Source organism: Ailuropoda melanoleuca, chromosome 1 (genome assembly GCF_002007445.2).
Source record: "Ailuropoda melanoleuca isolate Jingjing chromosome 1, ASM200744v2, whole genome shotgun sequence".
Taxonomy (NCBI): domain Eukaryota; kingdom Metazoa; phylum Chordata; class Mammalia; order Carnivora; family Ursidae; genus Ailuropoda; species Ailuropoda melanoleuca.
Genome location: NC_048218.1, coordinates 205,871,768 through 205,889,956, shown reverse-complemented (window position 1 = coordinate 205,889,956; position 18,189 = coordinate 205,871,768). Strand labels below are relative to the sequence as shown.

At 48.5% G+C, this 18,189-nt stretch overlaps 4 non-coding genes across 4 annotated transcripts; 2 read left to right on the top strand and 2 right to left on the bottom strand.

The window, feature by feature from the left end:
* The first annotated feature begins 825 nt into the window (after positions 1–825).
* TRNAC-GCA lies at positions 826–897 on the top strand. Its single transcript has one exon. It is a non-coding gene; the product is annotated as a tRNA-Cys (tRNA).
* A 4,968-nt stretch (positions 898–5,865) lies between these two features.
* Positions 5,866–5,937, top strand: TRNAC-GCA. Its single transcript has one exon. It is a non-coding gene; the product is annotated as a tRNA-Cys (tRNA).
* Positions 5,938–9,076: 3,139 nt separating this feature from the next.
* TRNAC-GCA lies at positions 9,077–9,148 on the bottom strand. Its single transcript has one exon. It is a non-coding gene; the product is annotated as a tRNA-Cys (tRNA).
* Positions 9,149–13,485: 4,337 nt separating this feature from the next.
* TRNAC-GCA lies at positions 13,486–13,557 on the bottom strand. Its single transcript has one exon. It is a non-coding gene; the product is annotated as a tRNA-Cys (tRNA).
* Positions 13,558–18,189: the final 4,632 nt, after the last annotated feature.

The following is an 18,189-nucleotide window of genomic DNA, read 5'->3' as shown; positions in this document are numbered from 1 at the left end:
GACCAAGAGGGCAGACCACGGTGGATGAAGATGTTGGCCAGTTCTGTGCTTATTCAGTGTGTTCCCTTTGCCACAAGACTTTTCAGATGCTTCCATTAAAAGTGGAAGAGATTTCCCTGCCCTTGATGCAGGGCTTGGTCCTGAGACTCCTTTCACTGATGGGATGTTAGCACGTGGACACAAGCCGAGGCTTGAAACCTGCTTGCATCGTTGGCTGGATTTTTTTGCATTTCTACCATTGCTGGGAGAAAAGTTTCCCTTCTAGCTGCCACTTTTCCAACTTCGGCCCAGGAATAAACAGACTTGGAGCAAACCTGAGCCCAACTCACATCAGGGATCCAAGCACACATGACTCCCAGCTTGAAGCCGGGCCGCAGGTCAAGCCCAGACTAGATCCACTGATTGATCGCCATGCATGTTGCTGACCTGTGAACATGAAAATAAATGCTTACTGTTGCATGCATCTGCATCTGGGGATGATTTGTTATCCCCAAGCATTACTGGACATAGCTCATCCAGGCACGATTCTTACACTTCCTCTCCCTTCTCCTTCCCACCAGGTACTGAGTGAGGCGAGGGGAGGAGACCGCAGTTTACCCCAAGGAGCTCAGGCTGTGGCTACAGAAGAGAAGTGCTATTAGACAAGGGAGGGCCTCTGGGGAATGGAAGGGCCAACTCCTGGCCAGGGTGGTCTCCAGCCAGTTTATGGTGGGCTTGCCAGTTTCATAGGCCGAGCAAGAGAGAATAGGGTGTCCAATGCACTATGGAATGCTTGGGTGTGGCAGTGCAGGTGAACTACACTAAGGAGGAACCTTATTCCACCAAGGGGGTATAGCTCAGGGGCAGAGCATTTGACTGCAGATCAAGAGGTCCCCGGTTCAAATCCGGGTACCCCCTGCAGGTGGCTTACCTTATTGCCAAGGGCAAATAAATGGCCTCATTTAGGGTGCTGCTCACTGCAAAGTCACCTACATCAGCACCCTCTGTGCTGGGTCTGTGTCAGTTTCCGCAAGTGGCTTCTGGGGTGCTGTACCTGTCATGGTGCTGTTGTAATAATGAATATGTGGCAGAAGCTTCTTACTTCCTCCTTAAAGTTGAGCAGTGGTTACCCAGCCTATCTGCCCCAGAATTACTTAGGGAACTTAGTAAAAATACAGCTTAGCCCTAGGAATTATGACTTAATAGGACTGAGGAGATGCCTGGGAGCTTCCGTTTGGGGGAGGCACACCCCCCTACTAATTTTGATAGTAACATCCAGTCAATCCAAGTGACTGGAAAGTTATTTTGGAACTTAAAACGCTTTGTTATTTTAAACAACATTCTGGTGGTAAACATCAATGATTTTTCAAGTTAGTGCCTTCAGCCCAGGACCGAGGGAATTGTAAGAGGTGGGCTGTAGATGGACAGAGAGTGGACAGGGCACAGAGGTAAGAGAATGTGGTCATGATAGCGTGGTGACAGATGGCACTGGCACAGTCCTGCTAGGTGGGCTGACAGCCCATAACTAATAACTCGACTCTGCATTAAAGTTCAGAATTGAAACACACTTTTTAGACAAAACCGAATGAAGCATTTGATTGACAGCCTAGAGGTCCCTGATTCCAATTCAGATGTGTTCTTTTTCCCTTTCAACCTTTGAACCCTCTTTCCATCTTTTGAGGATCCCCAATTATGTGAGCCCTGGTGGAAGAAATGGCTCTGCTTGCAGCTGCAGAATTAAAGGCTTTTTCTCCCTTCTCCTTTCTCCGCCCCCTGCGCCCCCGCTGCACTTCTGGCCAAACAGGTGCTCCTGACTCACACTACACTCAGGCCGAGTGACACAAATTCCAGGGTTGGCAGAGTTCAGGCATCACCCAGCATCTCCCTAATGGGTGTGCAAGAGCCTAACTGGCTGAGTCCCCTTGGATCGCCCCTGCCTCGCAAACCTGTGAGCCCCAACCTTCCCTTCAGTGCTTTGGGCTCCCTGCCACCTGGACAGTGATTGTCTCATCTTTTCCAGTAGGCAGAACCAGTTTCTGTTTCTGTAACAATATGCCTAAGCTGATACAACATTTGGAGTCGGTTGCAGGCAAAAGACCTTAAAGAAAGTGGGGTGGATGTAGAATTGCTTTTCTGTCCTACTCGGGATTGAAGTGGAACTCCAGTGAATTCTTCAGGGCTGAAAATCTGAGAACCAATGGGCTCTCAGTGGCAAATGAGCTGATTAATCGATCACATAGAGTCAGTTGACCAATGGATTGGAGGCAGCTTATCCATCTGGTAGGCATTTAAAGGCTGTTTACGGCTGACGTCTATTCTGATTGGTCAGTGTCCGTGCTGCAGCAATGGCTAAATATTTTGAGTATCACCCCGTCTTGGAATAAAGTTCCCACTGGAGGACAAAACCTTCAGGGACCAGCGGGTTATAGAACAGGATGAAGGGCCAAGCCAAGGTGGACAGTCTAGGGAAGCGCAACGTCATACAGTGGAAAGCTCAAAAGTCTATATTTTCTTCTCCTGACGCAGACAGACGTGGCAGACTTCCTGACCACTGCGCTAAAAACTCAGCTCGTGCTGCTGAATGACTGAGATCCGAAACACAAAGACAAGATCTTCCAATTGCGATCCTAGTTGGGTTCACAGTTTCACCCGCCTCTTGGGTAATTGCCACTTCACTGAAGCCTCATGGGAAGTCAGGGCACCTCCTCAAATTCCACAGGCAAGTTTCTACATCTGGCTTTCACCTTAGCCCTTATTGGGGCTTTTCCCGTTCCCCAGGTAATGGTGCCAGGGAGGACAAAATACTCAGGTGCAAAGGATCTCCCCAAATGGTCAGGTAGCATAAGGGGCATGGTTACTCCTTGCCAAGTTCCACCTACATGTATGTATGTTTTTATACTGTTTTTATATTTTATAATCCTCAAAGCTTTTCTCTAATATTTAACTTGTGTGCACCTGTATGTGCACACAAGCACACACACACGCTCGCACGCACACACACGCTCATGCGCACACACACGCACACACACACGCCCACTTTGATATCTCCCATTTGAATATATGTGATGGCTTAAACTTTCTGCTTTTTATTCAATAATGAGTTGAGCTTTGTAATAAGAGAAACATCCCTGTTTCTTAGTCAAGGGCATATTTAGCAGATGCCTCAGCAAAAGATAAAGAACAGGAAAACGCTGAACTCCTAAAGTCCCTTTCTCTCATACGTCCAGATGTGATAACAACAATTTCCTTGGTCAAGCACAACAGCCATTCCTATATATTTGCTGATGCAAATGTCTCAATGAAAGCTGGTGTTGTGGACATGTAGGAATTGTTTTGGCCTCCCAACATCCATCTCCCGTCCTAATAATATCCCAATTTTCCTTGGATGCAGGCTGGTAAAACTGGAATCTAGGGCCCTCTATACGTAGGAGGTAGGCATGCCCTGATACTAGCTGTCTCATGTAGATGCTGTCATTGGGATTCCAGCCATGGACAAGAGACAAAGCGCTTAGAGTGGCTGGTTCCAGATCGTGTAGAGGGAGTGCCCTGACCACATTGGCCTCTTGCCTTTCCCAAGCCTTATCTTCTGCTCCCTAGCAATTCTGTGATGTATTTCCAATCAGTTCCTTTCTAAAATTAAAAAAGGCAGTTTGCTGAAAAATACCAACTGATACAATGGCCTTCACCTTCTTCTTGCTTTCTAGAAATTAGAATGTGGCATGATGACATACTTAGACTGGCCCAGTGAATGAGGGACAGAAGCTTTGTAAGAAAAATCCATCTGATTCTACAGAAATGCAAAAACTCTCCCAAATAATAAAACTACTGGAGCCACCAAAATGATCTTGAATCTGGATGTCCCCGCACTCTGAGACCACCAGCCTGCACACTGGGTCCTTAGTGCAACATTATCAGGAAGGGAACAGGTGGGATCAGGGCCGTTGAGACCTGTCTCCACTGACCCATTTCTAATCTTGATGGAATCAGTCTCTTTTCAGATAAAAGCATCTCTTGTTTAAGGGATACAGACAATTGGAATCGTTGCTTTTTTTTTTTTTTAAGCAAAACTAACATGTGTGGAGAAAGCAAATAGATCATTTCAGAGATAATATGTTTATAATTTGTATATCCCTTTCTTACAAAGATGAAACTATTCTTCTATGATGTTTTTAACATTAAAAGGAATTGATTACTTTTTCATGCCAATAAAAAAAAGCTTTTAGGACACCTTTTTAGTGGCTGCAGAGGGTTCTTCCGCATGGCTGCTGCGACTACAACAGACTCAGCCAACCACCTATCCAGTTTCTGACTTGCACTGCGCGGACAAATCTGCAATGGGTCTTGTTAAAGATGCATCTCTGTTTTTCACCTAGTTTTGCCTCCACGTGCGATGCCCATTTGGGTGATTGTCCTTTCTATGCATTCTTGGGGTCTCTGTGGTCTTTTGGCCGCATAGGGGTAACTTCCAGGGGAAACATCCACAGAGGAAGAGATCCCTGGTCACAGTCCAGGAGATAGTGGAGGCCTGAGTTTGGTGCTCAAATAGCCAGAACTTGTATCTGGTCTCAAGTCCTCCAGCTGTGCTGAGCTGATGGTGGGGAGAGGGGAGCTAGCATGGCGCCATGACCTCCTGGTGAGGCAACTTCCTTTAAACCCAAGGAGTAAGGGATGAGAAGAGCGGGGGGAGCAGAGGAAGCAACGTAAGGCAGCCCAGAGAGCCCCATTGAGCCGAGGGTGAGCGTCAGAGTGGGACTAGGGGGAGTGGGGCTGGTGAAGTAAAACCTCAGTGGGAGGGAAGGAAGGAGGGAAGATTCCTGCTCTAAGCGATGACTCGTGCCCCCCACGGAGACTGAGGAGGTGGCAGTGCTGTGGGCAGAGAAGATTTCTAGAAGTCTCTGGAAAAGGACAGAATAAGTTCAGAGTCAGACAGAGGTCTGTCTGGATGAGGTGAGTCAGTCAGTTCCCCCTAGTTCCCTAGAGATGAGAAGTTACTGTGCGCGATGGTTCACAGGTGACATGGGGCCCATCGGCAACACCCAAACCGATAAGGGGGCAGAGTTCGGGGGCAGAGCATCTGACCACCTATCAGGTAGTCCCTGGTTCACGTCTATGTGTCACCTGTTGGCCCTTCCTCTTGTTCTGACCACATGTTTGCAATCACCCTGTCCTGTGTCTGTGCTCCGACGACCATAAATCTCTCAATCCCACTTCACTGACATTCCGTGCATTACACCCTCTTCAGGTTACATATTCTGTCTGACACATGGAAGGATGCAACGAACAGAATAAGGGGACAGAAGAAGACAGATGAAGGGGGTAGTTCATCTCCTGCCCAGCCTAGTGCAAAGAGGCCTTTCACCATGACTGTGGGTTCGAGCGCTGACTTGGTCATTAAACCAGGCGTGTTTTGTTTGAGCATGATTGTAATTACTGTCGGTTTTTTTCTAGATCTATACCATGCAGGGCACAAAGTAAATTGACAGCTCCAAAATCATCAGGAGCTTGTTAGAAGCTCCAGTTGTCCCTCATCCCCTTCCCAGAGAGTCTGGTTTAGGGGCTCCCAGGTGGGCCCCAAGCCCTCCCTGACCCTAACCTCAGAGGGTCTGTTGAGCAGCTAGTCCTGAGTCCTGCTCTTCTAGATGAGTCCAGAGGATGTTCTAGCCGCAAACCTCAATGTTTTCAAGGCCAGTGCCTACAGCTAGGGGCTGCGGGGTGGAAGAACGCTGGTTCTAAGTAGAGGTAAGAGGCAGGGGTGGGCATAGCAGGTGGGGCAGGCTTACAGGGGTGTAGGACGGCAGAGCTCTGCCAAGAACACACCGCAAGCTGGAGACGGTCAGGGTGTGGCTGTGCAGAATTAGAGTGCTTATTAGACACCTACAAACAAGTGGGGGTATAGCTCAGGGGTAGAGCATTTGACTGCAGATCAAGAGGTCCCTGGTTCAAATCCAGGTGCCCCCTATTATGCCTGCTTTTACCCCCCATAACACCTGTTGTGCCCCCAACCTCTCGGTTTCACTTCCTGTGTTTCTCACAGACTCAGGCGGGGTCTACCACCCAAGCCCCCTGTGCTGTGCTGGTCGGGCCCTCGGGTGGCGGCAGGTGGGTATTTGTGTTACTCTTTGACTGCCCAGCACCTGAACCCCAACCCAAAATAGTGAGTCTTGGTAGAAAGTCCAGCTCTGCAACCTGCTATGCCAAACAGATGTGCCAAGTACGGCAACCCACCCCCTCCAACTGCTGGCCGAGGGCCCGGCTCAGACTTTCCAGAGTGAGCTTCATTCCAGGATCTAGAGCTCTGGCCCCTCGGCAGAGCGGGTGGTTCATCCAGCACCCCCTGGGGGCTTCAGTGCTTCCTGCCCCACATGCTACTCTTGTGGCTCTGGCTGTGACTGGGGCCACTGGGGTCCCTTGGAGCCTGACTCTCCCACCCTCCCTGCAGGGCCATGGGCTCCTGCCAGCCTGCCAGCGACCATCTAGTCTGTTTCCATCAGACAGAGGCACATTCTGGGTTTGCACCTGTGTGTGTGACTAGCACAGGAACTGGTACCCAGAGTAATTTGCAAGCAAGAGATCCTCAGAGAAATGCAGACGTGTGGGGAGCGGGGGTTAACTGCCAGACCTCCTCGCACTGAAGGCGGGAAAAGTCCAGTTGGTCCCTCCTGGTTAGGAAGCTAGTGGACCAGGGTTAACAGACGCAAAACAGCTGAATGCATTGCGGCCTGTAGTCAGCTGAAATGAAGAGCTACGGAGAGCAAGCGCCCTGGGGGCTGATTCTAACACCCCGGGAATGACTAGCTCAGAGGTCCAGCTTCTATGTCCAGTCCTCAGAAGGGCACACGGGGCTTCCGACGACTGTGCCTAGAAAATCTGCCCAAGGCACCACATGGCAGAGCCGAACACCAGAGGCAAACTTTGATCCAGCGGTTACTAACTTCCCTGAAAATCAGAGCCTCCTTGGGTCTCTTGGGTGAACGTTGGGGCATTTATCAGGGAAGAACAGTCTTCCCAGAATTGTAAAGGGGATCTATGAGAGGATATGGAGAACTCAGTCCCAACTCCAAATGCCGCCAATCCCCATGGATTTCCTCTTACATCCGGACTGATGGAACAGCTCGCAGAGGGCCCAGCACCCCTGCCCCGCCCACCGAATGCAGAAGCTGTCCACTCACTGTGGAAACCGAAAACACCCAGGGGGATTCCCTGCCCCTCAGCATCTTTGTGCTACAGGTTCAGAATCCGCATAGCCTGTGGCTCCAGGAGGGAACAGTGTGGGGTCCCCTGCAGGGGAGAGGGGGGTGTGGTCTGACTGTCCCAGGCAGTGGCTCAGCCAGCAAAGTGAAAGTCCCTGTGCCAGTTCAGAAGGCTTCTGGGCTTTGGTACCCCAAACAGACAGCCTTAAACCCCATCCCTGCCCCCTCCAGATGTGCAGAGCCCCAGACATGAGGCCTTTCGAGGCAGATGGGGCTGCTTACCGGGAGGTCAGCCTTCCTGGCCAAATGCCTCCCCCAGGCTAAGTCCCAGGATTCGGCCTTGGGATGAAGAAGGGGAAAAGGAAGCAACATCCAGCCAGTGGGGGAACAGGTGAAGCTGGGGGAGAGGAGAGCAGGGGTTAGGACAAAGTAACCCAGGAAAGGTGGGGTGAAGAGGGAAGGTGGGGGGGAGGAAGAAAGCATACCAGTGAGAGACAGAAGGAGGGGAGGGACTGGGCAGGGCAGAGGGGGCTTCAGGGCACTCAAATGAGAGGTCAGCGGAAAAGGGGAGGGAGATTATGGCCAGGAGAGGGTGAGTCAGCCAGGACGTGGGGCCGGCAGGAATTAACAGAAACTACTGGGTCCTGGGGGGGGGGTCCCTCCGCGGGGGAGGCCACAGTCATGAATTGGTGTCAATTAGGAAACAATGTGAAAGTGAGCTCTGGCTCAGGGGAAAAGATCTGACTGCAGGTCAGGAGGGCCACGGTTCAAATTCCCAGGCCACTGTGAGTTCATCTCATTTAGTACTGGATGTGGGGTGGACATCATTCGGGTCATCATTTGGGAAGGCCTATCTCATCCAGCCCAGGGCGGCCTCGGCTATGGGAGGGGGAAGCAGCTGAAGGCAGTGGGCCCCGTCGCGTCTTGTCCCAGGTTAGGGAAGTGGAAGGATCCCAAGTCCAGCCAGGTGGGATCTGGCCCCAACCCTGTGATTAATCAGGTGTGTGTGCTTGGGCACATCTCCTAATTACGGCCTCTTTTCAAGCCCGTAACATGGGGCACCAAACTAAATTGGCGGTTTCCAGTTCTGACTTTCCACTGGGATCATCCCATGAGCTTGTTAAAAATAGAGTCCCTTGGCCCCATGCCCAGCTATGCTGCTGCAGGCGGTCTGACCTGGAGCCCGTGAGCTGTATTTCCATGAAAGCACACTCCACGGCCCTTACCATCTCACACGCCAGGTGCTGTGACGGGCATCCAGCTGGGGACCCGTGGCCTTAGAGAAGTCCAGAGCCCTCCACCCACATAGCCCTGCTCTGACACTGCCGTCCTTGGCCGTGGACGGCTGGCATGGCAGAGGATGGTGCAGGGCAGGGTGGGGGGGCAAGAATGCCCTCGACTGCAGCAGAGCGGGGCTCGTGGACTGACTGGATATGGGGCGTATGTCAGTGTCTGAGGGAGTTCTGGAATGAGAGGCAAAGGCCAGAAGTCTTCCTGTCAGAGTGAGGTGAGCTTTTAAGGACAGATGCTCCTCCCCTATTCTTGCTCTTACTGATTCTTGGAATGCGACGCCAGCTTCCTTTCCCTCACTGCAGTCCATGATTCTACACCAAGGACAGAGAGAAGAGAGGCAGGGAAGTCTCTCTTCTTCACCGTTTCACTCCCTGGAGTCAGTCCCACAGAGCCAACCAGAATCCTGCTCTTCCCCAGGGCGTGGATCTGCGAGTAGGGAGCAAGGCCCCAGGGAGAGCTCTACAACTCAGTCCAGCCTCAGTCTGGCTTGCAGCCTGCATGCTGGGCTCAAAAAACTGAGCCGCTCCCCTACTGCCCCCTACTGCTGGGCTCCTGTTGGCTCAGCTACTCCTGTAATACAGGGAACCCACTTGTGATTAAAAAGCGGGTAAAGAAGGGGGCACCTGGATTTGAACCAGGGACCTCTTGATCTGCAGTCAAATGCTCTGCCCCTGAGCTATACCCCCTCACTGAGGAAGTTGGTGTAAGTAACACCTTTTACCTGTGTTGCTACATTGGGCTTCAGCTCTGCTGGTTGGAAGGTCCTGGCTGGCTCTGCTTCTCACGGCTCTGGCCTCCTTCCCACAGGAGCCCAGCCTCTTCTTCCTGTGTCCTGGGTCTCTACTATATGCACCTGGCTGACGACACCCCTGGGCTCCTTGTTGACCTTCACAGGTGGCCAGAGCTTTAAAATCATCCAGATCTCTCTCTTCAGCCATAATGGTTGTCGAGCACTCACTGCATGTCAGGGACACGGGGATGGTGACATAACCGTGACCAGGTGACAGGCCTTCCCTGTGCTGAGAGACGGCTCAGAGCCCATGTCCAAGGGCTTAATTACGCAGAATGTCCATAAGGGGCGCCTGGGTGGCTCAGTCCGTTAAGCATCGGCCTTCAGCTCAGATCATGACCTGGGGGTCCTGGGATCAGAATCCCTGCTTCGGGGGGAAGAGCGCCTCTCCCTCTGCCCCTACCCCCCACCTGCTCATGCTCACGCGTGCGCTCTCTTTCTCCCTGTCTCAGATAAATAAATAAAATCTTCAAAAAAAAAAAAAAAAAAGGAACATCCATGATACTCCGTCAAGTGAAAAGGCAGGTTACAAAACAGTGTCTGAACGAAATCGTAGATGATCTCAGCTTTTTTTCTGTGCTTCTATTTACCTTTCAAGTTTTCCATGTTGAGCTTGTGGCCTTTGTAAGAAAAATTTTTTTAATTAAAAAAAAAGTTTACTTAGGAAAAATTATACTCGAGGAGCGCTCCGGTCCTGGGAAGTTATCCCTCGGAAATACTCACGTGGATGCACAAAGACACGGGTATGTGGAGACTGGTTGTGTTAGCGATAAACCGGAAACCACCTAACTCTCCACTGACGGGATGAGATCACAATGTCGTTCAGTCATAGGATGGGATATGATGGGACAGAAAAAGATAACATAGGCCCAGAGTATGAGCACGGAAGGCTCTCAAACAATATTATTAAGGGCAAAAAGCAAACTGCGTGGCATGTGGATGATGTAAACTCATTTGGACTTTTAAACAGATACCAGGTATATACATTATTATATAATCTGGTGCACCNTTAAAAAAAAAAAAAAAAAAAAGGAACATCCATGATACTCCGTCAAGTGAAAAGGCAGGTTACAAAACAGTGTCTGAACGAAATCGTAGATGATCTCAGCTTTTTTTCTGTGCTTCTATTTACCTTTCAAGTTTTCCATGTTGAGCTTGTGGCCTTTGTAAGAAAAATTTTTTTAATTAAAAAAAAAGTTTACTTAGGAAAAATTATACTCGAGGAGCGCTCCGGTCCTGGGAAGTTATCCCTCGGAAATACTCACGTGGATGCACAAAGACACGGGTATGTGGAGACTGGTTGTGTTAGCGATAAACCGGAAACCACCTAACTCTCCACTGACGGGATGAGATCACAATGTCGTTCAGTCATAGGATGGGATATGATGGGACAGAAAAAGATAACATAGGCCCAGAGTATGAGCACGGAAGGCTCTCAAACAATATTATTAAGGGCAAAAAGCAAACTGCGTGGCATGTGGATGATGTAAACTCATTTGGACTTTTAAACAGATACCAGGTATATACATTATTATATAATCTGGTGCACCTGGGTGGCTCAGTGGTTAAGCGTCTGCCTTCAGCTCCGGTCATGATCCCAGGGTCCTGGGATGGAGCCCCTCGTGGGGCCTCCTGCTCAGTGGGGAGCCTGCTTCTCCCTTTCCCTCTACCCCTCCCCCCTGCTCATGCTCTATCTCTGTCTCTCAAATAAATAAATAAAATCTTTTTAATAAGATTATACACACATATAAAGGTATTTATGTATAAACATATATTAAATTTTTATATATATAAAAAATTTTTCTGAGAGAGAGGTGGGGAGGGGCAGAGGGAGAGGGAGAGAGGGAATCTCAAGCCAACTCCATGCTGAGCACGGAGCCTGCCCCAGGGCTCTTGATTCCCCCACCCAGAGATCACGACCTGAGCCGAAACCAAGTCGGATGTGCAACCAATTGCGCCGCCCAGGCGCCCCTAAAAATATATATTTGAATATAAATTTTTACATTTATTTATATGTTATATATCATATATGACACATCTATAAAATATACATATCATCTTCTATGGGAGAAAATAAACCAAACAGCTACTGCCAACGAGGGGATGGGGGATTCTTTTATTTTCCAATTTACATAAGTAATAACCCAAATGTCTACACGCTCCAGCCTTCCAGGTACTGAGTAGTTAAAAATAGCTGAGAGAAAGCACCACGAATATTCTTTCCTTTCCTGCCTTCTGCGGCTGCACGCATCCTGATTCCTCCCTCTTCCCTAGACCCCAGTCATCCCCAAACCCCAAGCCCTTCCTGGTCTGCCCTTCCCCCACCACCTCTGTCCCGTGCTGGTTGAAGGCATTTGTCATTTCTGCTGGTTTTCTGCCCCCTCCCCTCCAGCGCTGTCACTGTGCTTTCACAGGCCAGGCGTCCACTGTCCAGCTAGGATGCACAATGTCCTCGGTTGGTCTGAGGGCAAAGGGCCAGCCCACTGTCCTCGCGGGACCCCAGCACCCGCCCGGCCCCTCAGCCACACACCGCCCTCCTCCACACCTGACCTCTCAGCCTCCCCAGAGGCATCTCGGACTCAAGGCTCTGGTGCCAACAGTACCGGGAGGACACACCCGATGGGCATACAGACCCCCATGAGGGGAATGCTCGCCTCCCAGGTCAGCAGAGACNACACCCGATGGGCATACAGACCCCCATGAGGGGAATGCTCGCCTCCCAGGTCAGTGGAGACTCACAATAAAGGCAAAGGGTGACATTTCTAAAGGTAGAGAAAGGTTTTCATATTCACACTTGGAGCAAGACAATCGCAGAAGGGACAGGCCCCAGCTCGGCGTNCTCACAATAAAGGCAAAGGGTGACATTTCTAAAGGTAGAGAAAGGTTTTCATATTCACACTTGGAGCAAGACGATCGCAGAAGGGACAGGCCCCAGCTCGGCGAGAAATCGTACACGCGGCCTCATACACACAGGCTCTGTCCATAAGAAGGAGATGGCTAAATCAGGGGGTGGGGGTCACTAGGGGCCCTGGGGAAGGGCAAGAAACAGGCAGCTCCCGCTCAATTCCAGTGGGCCCCACAGAGAAGAGGAGGAAATGGACGGAGGCTGCCACCAGAGAGGTCATTTTCAATATCAGAAGGTGTCATGGGAGGGCAGGGACAGGAAAGGGACAAGCCACCCGGCTCTCCGCCAAAGTTCCAAGTGTTTATGAACCTGGAAAAACAAGCACTAAGTCAGAAATTCTAGTCTCTCGCTAACAAAAAGGAGTCAGCTTCAATGAAAGGGAAACTCCAAAGCACATCCCTGAAGATAAAATAAGTTTTGTTTTTTCAGGCACTCATGTTGTCTGCTGATAACAGAACTCAGGAGAGAGAATATTTGCAACCCGGGGTGTCAGGCAGACAGCTCTGGGCCAGCTTACCGAGTCAGGCCACGTCTGAGCGCGCTGTTTCTCTGCTGCCTTTTCCCGCCGTCCGTTGTAAGGGGACTGAGGCTTTCTTTCTGTCAAATAATTTATTATGAGAATCTGTTTTAGCCCCTCGAAAGTGTAGATTTCTGTTGATCGGAGCCTGGGGGGTGGCGAAATGCATTTTTGGGAGTTGGGAGAAAGGTCATAAAAGATGATTGGTCTTAGTAAGGCGTGATAGAAATCATGACTTGCACTTGTGAATCCCACGCCGTATCGCGGAACTCACAACGAATTCTGAGATAGTCTACCAACCTGGTCAGTGGCTCGTTCTCCAAACCACAGAAAGTCATTAACTCTTCAGTTTTGAGACGGGGGATATAATTCACTGGTCCCTTAAGCAGAAGTTTACTTGTAAAGCTTGAATAAGTCATATGATTGTCTTTAATAGTTCCTCATCGTGCCCGTGAACATGTGGAGAGGGACCCACCCTCCAAGCCGCAGCTCCCAGCCCTTTGGCTTGGAAAGAGAAGATCCCTTCCACCCCGTTCACAGAACGCCTGAATTGAGAAGGGGGAGCATTGAGGACACGAAGGCAAGGACAGTGACTGTTCCTAGAAGATACTGTTAAAGTCGGGTCACCGATGGTGCCCACTTAGGGGTGAATCGGAGGAGACCCAGAACACAGGGCGCTGAGCAGACGGAGCAACTATGGTAATAACCTTCACCATTTGTTGGTTTCGGTGAGAACAACTTTACATTGATGTCTAATAAGGAAGAGGAAGTTTTAAAAAATGCAGCATCAATTTAAATTAGGAATAAATATAGGGGGCACCCAGATTTGAACTGGGGACCTCTTGATCTGCAGTCAAATGCTCTACCCCTGAGCTATACCCCCTTCTGCTATGGTGTGGCTTAATTAATATCCTTCATCTGTGCAGCCACAGCCGGACTGCCTATAAAGTGATGAGTAACCCCTTTGGCAGGACCTCTCTCGGGAACCGCAGGGCCTGCTGCAGTGAAAACTCGCCAACATGCTGCATAACAAGCAGCCCCCCTCCAAAGCCCTGCAGCCCGTGCCCTCCTGGCTTACAGCCCCCGGGTGCGGGCAGCAGCCTGGAGAAGTTTCGACACTGGCTGGCAGAATGGCCTGCGGAGGCAGACCCCTGTGCCTGTCCTGGTGGGTACCGGAAAACCAGAAACTTGACATGACAGTGTCTGTCCAAACCCACGTCATGAGGGCCTGACCCTCACCACCCTCGTGGGCTGACGTTCGGTTCAGGGTACTCTCTACCAAACCATAGGCTAGGACACAAGACGATCCTCCCACCAGCCACTTCTTCGGTTAATATAGACCGAGGAGGATCCCCTCAAGAAGTCGTCAGCAGTACGTGGTGACGGAGATTTAGGAAAAAGCGTGAATTTGAGGACCAAGAAATGTTACTAGAAAAGATCCCCATTTGACCCGGAGGCATTCTGATCTGTGGGCAGTGCCCAATCACATCTAGAAGATACACCTACATTCATTAGCACTTCGCATCTCCAGCCATGCCAAGTCCCTGCTCCCACTGCTGTTACGGGAGCTGGCGAACTTTCTCTTCTGCAAACCGTCTCTCCCCACTACTGGCATTTCCCTCCCTACCAGCCTTTCTCTTGGAGGCCTGGCGATTTCCTCAGAAGCCTGCTCGAAGCTTCTCTTTTCCCCTCCCGGCCAGGAGGCTGCAGAAACTCTCATCTCTACACTGATTTCTACCGTAATGCTAAAGTCCTCAGGCGTTCTTGTTTCTGCCGAAGCGGGTGGACTGCCAGGTCAAATGGAGGGATTCATGAGGCTGCAAGAGCACAGCAGTCCCCAGAGGCCAGAGACTGGGTGCCAGCAAGAGCCCGGGAAGTAAGGATTAGGGTGGCCTGCAGTGTCAGTAGTACAAGGGTGAGGGGGCCGTTCCAGGGACGGAGCCTCAGGCCCCACACATGGTGGGCAATCAGAAACTAGACTGGTTTGCTTAAAGACAGCACTTAGGAAGGGCTAAGCTCTTAAGGAGCAAGGGATTCGAAGACAAGAAAGAGAAAAGCAACCCCGAGCACCCACAGCCCCTGGCCGGCTGACTTGCTTGGGCCCTGAGTGGGCACGTCTTCATCTGGTCTGAAAAGCTACAGGGAGTTATTTTAATTCTCACTGGACTCGGGTGGACGGTGCCCCAGGTTCCTAGTCAAATGAAAATCCTCCCTGAAGGAAGGCACCAGGAAACAAGCTTCCTAGAACTCCCACGGGCGGGTTTTAACAAATCTAAGTGTGTGAGAAGCAACGCAGCATGGAGGCCCGAGGCATGGACTCCGGAGGCGGAGAGCCTGGATCCAAGTCCTGCCGCAGCCGTGAGACCTCCGGCCGGTTACTTCCCTCTCTAGGCCTCGCTGCATGGGCTATAAAATGGTAATAACATATACCGGATGGACTGGTCTGTAGATTAAATGAGTTAATCCACATAAAACACTTGTACCAGGACTGGCACATAGGAAGTTCCATGTCACTGTTTGCTGAACAAATTTAAAAACGCACAAGGAAACTAGTTGACATTCGTGAGAGTTGACGGAACAAGAAACATTGGAACTGGACCTGCAAAGACTCCACCTATGAAAGTATTTGAATAAATCAAAGAGGATCTTAAAAGAGAGAAATGAAATCTAAACTGAGGAGCAAAAGGCTCAGACATGGTCACATATATTTGAAAAACCAATCAAGACATTCTTGAAATGTAATTAACTTGGTTTTACTTCCTATTAAAGTGTAACTTGCGCAAAGCACACAAATCTTAAATGTACAGCTCACTGAATGTTGATGTATACACACACCCAAAACCACCACCCAAATCAAGACACAGAAAATCCCTAGCACCTCATAGGGTTCCCCTGCCCCTCTTCCCCACTGCCCCCCCCCAAAGATAACCACCATTCTGTCACCATGGATTAGTTTTGCCTGTTCTTGAATTTATTCTTTTGAGTCTACGTCTTTCACCCAATCTCAGGTTTCTAAGATTCGTGCGTGTTTGGCCACTGTAACAGTACTGTGTTCTTTTTTATTCCTGTTTAGCATTCCATTGTAGGACTACCCCATGATTTATTTATCTATGCCACTGCTGATGGACATTCTAGCTGTTTCCAGCAGGGAGCTCTTAAGAGAAAGGCTGGTATGAACCTTCTTAGATGTGCATGTGCACTTTAAGTATATAGCTTGGAATAGATTTGCTGAATAAGAGAGCATTCGTATTTTCGACTCTAACTGATAACGGCAGACAGTTTTCTGAAGTGGATATATCCAATTGCACTACTACCGGCAGCATGAGACAGTTACTACGGCTCCACATCCACACAATGCTCAGAACCTTCAGTCTTCTCCACTCTAACCATCCTGGTGAGAATCTAGTGGTATCTCCTTGTGGCTTCAATTGCATCTCCCCAAAGACTAATGACATTTGAGCATCTTCTCACATCCCGATTGATCATTTGGGTGTCTAATTTTGTGAAGGGTCTGTTCAAATCTCTTGTTTGTTTTTCTATAGGGCTGTCTGTATTCTTCTTATTGTTTTGCCCAAGTTCTTTATATGTTTTGGATACGAACCCTTCATCGGTTATATGTATACATGTATACCATGTATTTACAAGGAAGTTTGGAGGACCACCGCAAGAGTCAGAGTTTTGGTGAAGGAAATGACTTTGTTGGAAGACAAGAGAGGGAGGAGCTTTGCCGTTCATTGGCTAGGAAGTAGGTATATTGGCACCTCTATCAGTTAAAATCTTGGATTTTGGGGCGCCTGGGTAGCACGTTGTTAGGTGGCTGCCTACGGCTCAGGGCGTGATCCTGGCGTTCCGGGATCGAGTCCCACATCGGGCTCCTCCGCTGGGAGCCTGCTTCTTCCTCTCCCACTCCCCTGCTGTGTTCCCTCTCTCGCTGGCTGTCTCTCTGTCACATAAATAAATAAAATAAAATCTTTTTAAAAAAAAACTTGGATTTTTCCACTGACCCAGCTCAGTCCTGCTAAACTCACTCACTCACTCACTCTGTGTAAGTTGTATTGTCCCAGGAAGTTTTCCATGCCACCTGAATATTATATTTTATCGGCACAAAGTCATTCCTAACATTATCCCATGATCTTTTTAATGTCTTTGGAAAGTGTAATAATGTATCCTTTCAAATATCTCTTATGTTGGTTATTAGTGGTTTCTCTTTTTCCTTTATCAGTCCTTGTCTGGGTGATCATTTTCATTATTTGTTTCAAAGAGCAACTTTTGCTTCATTGGCCCTATTTCTTATATATTTGTTTTCTATTTAATTAATTAATGCTTTCATTAATTTGTCTTTATTACTTTATTTTTCCTTTGGCTTTACTTTCAATATTTTTTATTTTTTTAATTTTTAATTTTTTAGAGAGGGTGGGGCGGGTGCAGAGGGAGAGTGAGAGAGAATCCCAAGCAGACTCCATGCCCACCCAGCACGTGAGTCCGACATGGGGCTGGATCTCACGACCCCGAGATCACGACCTGAGCCGAAATCAGGAGTCAGTCGCTCAACCAACTGAGACACTCAGGCGCCCCTTTACTGTCCCTTTTATATTTTTGGGGAGATAGATGAAGAATTAGTTAATTTTCACCTTGTCTTTTCATAATGCTGTGGGTGCAGGAAGGTGTTAAATTGCCCTCTGCACACTGCTATGGCTGCAACTGACAAGCTTCAATATCTGGTATGTTCGTAATCGTGTAGTTCAAATATTTTCTAACTTTTAACTCAATTGAAATTTCCCTTTTGGCCCCTGGATTATTTAGTAGTTTTTAATTTCTAAGAAGATGGGGATTTTCTAATTATTTGTTAGGTTTCCCCGTTATTTATTGTTACTTGAATTTTAATTTAATTTGGCCAGAATACATACTCATTGTGATTGAAATACTTCGGAATTTCTTAAGACTTGCTTTACACTCAGAATACGGTCAATTTGTGTGAATGTTCCACGAGTGATTGGGGGGGAAATGCATGTTCTTTAATCTCTGAGTGTAAGGTTCTTTATGTGTTAATTAGGTCCTGTTTGTTAATCATGTTGTTCAGATCTTTTGTATCTTTCTGGTATTATCTCTGTTTGTCCTATCAATTCACAAAAGAGGGTTTTAAAGATCTCTCCCACGACTAGAAAGTTGTTCATTTCTCCTTTAAATCTGTTATTTTTTGCTTCATATGTTTTGAGGCTTTGTTTTCAGGTGCATCAAACTTAGAATTGTGGTACCTAACTGGTGAATTGAACTTTTTATCAATACGAAATGACCATCTTTATCTCTTATAATGATTTTTGCCTCAAAAACTATTTGTCTGGTATTAATATAGCTACATGATATATAGTTGTCATAGTTACATCTTTCTGTCCTTTTATTTTTTAGGTATTTATATCCTTATATTTTCTACCTATCTCTTGTGAACATCCTATAGTTGTTTTTTTATCCAGTTACATTCTTTGTCTTTTTATTGCAGTATTTTATACATTTTTTT